Below are 5,567 nucleotides of genomic sequence, written 5' to 3' on the forward strand. Positions count from 1 at the left end.
GAACGTGTGCTGCCATCATTTTGTTTTTTGCCCAGCTCTCTGCACAGTTTTATTAGGAATCATTCTTTTGGGATCACCTTAAAAGAGACGTTCAGCAAAAAATCTAATTTAGTCGCCCACCTCAAATGTAGATGACCAGCCAAGACATCTTTGGTGTCAGACTTGGTGTCTACTCGACACAGTTTCAGGCAGGTTGTCCTTGCCTTAAGTCTTCCTGTTCACTCATGTCCCTCCACCAGAGGCACAAATCCCTTACTGAAGTAAAAGTACTAGTAATCTAGTAAAAAAAATACTCAAGTAAAAGTTGAAGTAATACTCAAGTAGAAAACTTGACTTATACTTAAGTATAAAAGTACGTGATTATGAAGGTACTTGAAACAAAAAAGTAAGTTTTTCTTCAAAAATCATCTTCGTCATTTTTTTTTAAGGATGTCTTTATTGAGGGTTAGAGGTACACATTCATTAAACTGAGTGTACATATTGGTTTATACTAGAACTGAAGGCCTCATCCACAAAAGTCCACTCGTCTAGAGCGTCCAAACACATTTACACGTTTGATTTCCTTTACAAGAATTTGAGATGGACATTGTTAGAATCTCCACTGAGAAAAAAACTGGAGATTTTAATTACTTCAGTCAATCCTGAACATCAGATTAAATAATTTCTGTAAGTACAGCCAGGACTGGAGTGGGACTTCAGCAATGCCAGCATTCTGCTGCCCAAAAAAGGAAACATACAGGTAAGTTTTCTTTGCTTTCTTAGTGAAATACATCCTTCTACTTTCTAAAATTTAGGGAAAGTTCTGGGCGAGTGATTAGAAACTAGTTTAACTTTTTGTTTTTAGCTGTTGAGCTCCATTCACTCCCATTAATTGAGGACTCGCTCGTGGGAACCCTCTGCTGTTTAGCAGTCCTGCTTTTGACATAACAGAGGAAATAGGAAGTGGCCCGCTGGGTAGGCTCCAGCACCCCTGCCCCCCCCAGAGGATAAGTGGCTTATACTGTGTGTGTATTTACAACAAAAACTGAAACCGAAAACAAAGTCTATAAGGTAAACCATCAAATATTGTTTACTTTTTTTATATACTGTTTTAATTTAATGCAGGTTTGAGTAATCGCTGCTTTCTCTTTTTATTAGCAGTTCACACATGGTCCAAACCTTTTAGCATTGTGATGGCTTTGTGTCAAAAGTGCAGACAAGAACCTGTGTATGCAGAATATAAACTGAATGCAAATATCACTGCATATGTTATATTATTTCATTTAAAATGCATATATAACTGTCGTCCAGAGTGAATCTGTAGGGGTTTAGCTCACTTTTTACTGACTCTACCAAAAAGTTTGAAAAGACATTTAGACTGGAAGCTGTTAAAGTCCAGTTAAGATCATTCTCGTTTGGACCCAGCCTTGACTTGGTCTCGCGATGTTTTAGACGAGTTGATGTCGGCTAGTCTTAGTCTTGGTCTTGACGACAGTTCTAGTAAACACATTAATAATACCAAACAGTAAGCATACAATCTTTTAAATGACTATATTGTTAATATAAAGAGATAAAAATGAAATTAATTCCACATGGCATGTGCGTCTTCTTTGCTCTCTTGGTTTTTTTTGGAAGCAAAGTCATCAGTGATGAACAATAATCAACTTATTTTCACTTAGAAAGTCAACAAAACATGTCATTTGACCAAACTGTTGCATGTGACTGTGTATTTCAGCCAATATCATGATTAACACAACCAATATTTTTTTAAAAAATCATGCTTGTTGAGCTCCTTGTTCTGCTTATAGCAGGAAACGCTCCTAGTTGTCACTCCAGAATCTGGAATACACGGCTTGTAGTGTTTACAAACAGCATTATAAACAATACCATAACAGCACATGATCAGTCGTATGTGTGAACACTGTATAACAGATGCACATTCTTCCAGTAAGAGTCATTCTCCTCAATGCAGGCTGCACTGCAGCTCCCACCAGCCTGGACTGGTTCTTCAGGTTTCACACATTACAGCCTGTTATTGTCCACTTCTCTCTTTTTCTGTCTCATACGTCCCGTATGTAAGCTTCTATTCATATCAGCATTGCGTGAGTGGAGTGTAGAGCGGCCTACACCTATGCTGCATGGCCAAAAGTATGTGGACACCCCTTCTAATTAGTGAGTTCAGCTGTTTCAGCCACACCCATCGCTAACAGGTGTATTAAATCAAAGCCATGCAGTCTTCATAGACAAACAGAGGAGCTTTTGACATGGCACAGTCATAGGATTCCACCTGTCTAACAAGTTAGTTCATCAGGTTTCTGCCCTGCTGGAGCTGCCCCAGTCAACCGTAAGTTCTGTTGTTGTGAAGTGTTATAATAAGGAAAATCATCTGTCCTCGGTTGCAGTACCCCAAACTGTGTCTGTAAGCATGTCAGCTCAAAAACCTGGTCATGAGCTTTGTGGATTTGGTTTCCATGGTGACCAGCCGCACACAAGCCTAAAGCCATGAGCTCAGTAAAATTGGCCTGCTGGAAAAAAGGCTGTTCACTTTAATGGTAAAGAACGCGAGAATGCAAAAAAGGAACTGCGGTGAACTTCAACCACACAGACTCATGAACCTCATGAGCTTCACTCAATACAAAAAAAACATCACTTTTCACTCACAGTTGCGAAAGGAAACATATGTGTTAGCTAGCTAGTGCTAGCTGATCACTGAAATATTCATTTGCCTCCAAAACCACATCACATGGAACAGCCACGCTCGCCTGCTTTGTGCTCCTAACGTTAAAGGTGGCCATGAGAGGTTCAGACATGAGTATTCAAATGTTTTATTGTGTTTTTAATGTTAATTTAGTACAGACTCAGCTTGATATTACTATTTCCCACCTGACAAGCTGATTTAGGCTATTAAAATATCCTGATTATCCCTTTAACGCTGGTAACATTTTGAGATTGGAGACATTTTGTGGGTTTAAAGTCCTTAAAGTCCAAACCAATGTTCATGTTTTTGTTACATTGTATATATTTGATCCAGTTTAGGTTTAACATTGCAATTTACTGAACACACTAAAGAACTTTGCATGACACACCTACATCCTGTCGTCATCACCTCCCTGTACTTAACATTAATTGGCTTGTAGAGGAGCGTCTGATGTCAGCATGTTGTTCAGTCAGCAGGTAGTTTTTTTTTTTTTGTTTGAAGGGAGAAAAATAAATAACCTCTCTCATCCTCTCAGAAAATATGGGATCAATTTTGGCAATTTTATGCGTTTTTTCAAGCTGACTTTTGACTTTTTGTCAGACCAAATTACAATTAAATAATTTTAATTAAGTTATTCCCCATGTGCTACAGCAGCTCATTTTTACTTCTTTCCTGGTTCTTTTTCTTCTTCTGTTGCTTAATGGAGGGTGATAGCCTGCCTCATCTTTCTGTAATTGGTCCGAAAGTCTAACCCATCCAAAAAAAAGTGTTTTCACCCTGCAAACAAACCAAAACATGGTCCAGTTCGATCCAGACTATGACAAATTTTGGTCCTTTGGTCCAGACATGGTCCAAGACACCTTTCACACCTGCTATTTTGGTTTGGACTTAACTGAAAAGTCCAAAGGTCTGACCCAAACAAGGCAGGTGTGAAATGCCCTTAGACTATCAAACTGTCCTACATGCAGTTTTAATATGACGCTGAAGTCGGCTTCCTATTCCCATTCCACCTTAAATGGAGCAGCAGTTACATCGTGGCGCCTGAGATAATATAACTGGTGCACCATTTAAGGTGGAACAGAAAAAATTAACCAAGAAGCTGACTTCAGCTTCATAGTTTTAATGCTGATAGGCTTTTTTTCAGGTGATTTAAGCTATTAAAATATCCAATCTAGAGTTTTATGTATGGAGCTACTTATAAATATGCGCTACAGTAATACGTTTTGATGAGAGAGCACAATTTGTCACAACACGTTTGCTAAAAGTAATGGGTGGTGGTCATGAAGATGAATCATAAGATATGAACTGTCATCCCCTTTCACAGCGATTTTCTTTCTGCGATTTCTGCGGACAGGATGACCCCCTTCAGTCAAGTTTCCCTACGCACCAGTGTGCGAAATACTCCCTGGCATTCTGGGGGGGGGGCCATGTCGGCTGGCTACCCCAGCATTAGTGGGCTGCTAATGCACTCTTCCATACATTAATTGAGATCTTACATATTGCTTTTGTCTTGGGTTCGAGGAATAAGTAACAGTTCACTCTTTCCAATATGCAACATCATATTGTGAAGTTTTTCAGAGGTGTCCCGGGCACAGTTACAGTTGCTAGGTTAACCAGTTTGCTACAGTGCCACCCTGAGGCAGACCGGTGCGACTGTGGGTGAAGCAGCTAAACAATGACCTTTCCCTGAATTTGTAATCAAGCATCCCCAACAGATAGCATAACATAATATGTTTATTTTCAGGGACCCCCCCAGAATTTGGATTTTGAGACCAAGGGAGTCCAAGAGATTCAAAAACCAAAATACAACCACACCTCAGTCTAAGTCCTCTTAGAAGGCTAAAACATTTCCACTGTCACTGGTTTGCACCATTTTTTCACTAACACAAAACAAATCCATGTTGTGTGCTGCAACTGTGTGCCTACACGCCTGCATCTAGGAGACTGTTGCTAACTTTGGTTGATGCTGGACAGAATGTAATGAGTTTTTAAAGCACAGTGCTTGACCATGTTTTTAATGATAATTCAAATTTGAAACAGTAATACTAACCGTCATTTTACGGTGGCTTACTGTGAAACTGATAACTAGTTCCAGTGAAGGTAAATCATACAGCTACAGCATACAATCAAATTCAGGAGTTTATGTTCTTCAAATTTTGCATTCCAACCAACCTTCAAGCCATTGCAAAGCAAATGTTCCAACATCTAGTGTAAAGCCTTCCCAGAAGAGTAGAGGATGATACTGCAGCAAAGAAGGACAAACTCCATAATAATACCCAGAGTGTACATATAATTGCGATGATCAGATATCCTTTTGGGTGCCTTTTCAATAATAGTGTCGTTTCTTCAATAAAATAACATTAAAACACAAACACATAAAAGTAGCCAAGCAACAACCTGAATACCCCTTTTTTGAAAGTGGAACTGTAGTGGTCCATCGAGCATTGGTCAGTGTAGGAGCTGAATGGCTTCTTTTCTTCTCTTTTTGGGTCCTTTTGGTCTAAAGCTCCAAAATGAGAGGTGTGATCAACAGTAAAGTGGTGCAGGAGCTAAACCAACACAACAGGATATAAATTAAACCCCCCCAAAAAACTGAAATGAAAGTAAACTTTTGTTACAAACTTGAGTAAAAGCACTTGAAAATGCACAGGAAAGTACAAATCTATCAAAAATGTACATGAAACTGAGTAAACTGGACTAGTTACTGTCCATCTCTCGTTTATGACTGATGTCTTTGGTGGACATTTGGTGCTGTTCAGGAAGCTGAACTGAACAGTTTGAATTGTGATATTTAGGCCACTATTGTTTTCCTCAGCAGAAAAGAATTGCTGGAAAAAGCCATTCACAGTGATAACCTATCATCAAACGGCTGTTCTATTTTCTGACCTTT

The sequence above is a fragment of the Colossoma macropomum genome, unplaced genomic scaffold (genome assembly GCF_904425465.1).
Source record: "Colossoma macropomum unplaced genomic scaffold, Colossoma_macropomum, whole genome shotgun sequence".
In the NCBI taxonomy this organism is placed as follows: domain Eukaryota; kingdom Metazoa; phylum Chordata; class Actinopteri; order Characiformes; family Serrasalmidae; genus Colossoma; species Colossoma macropomum.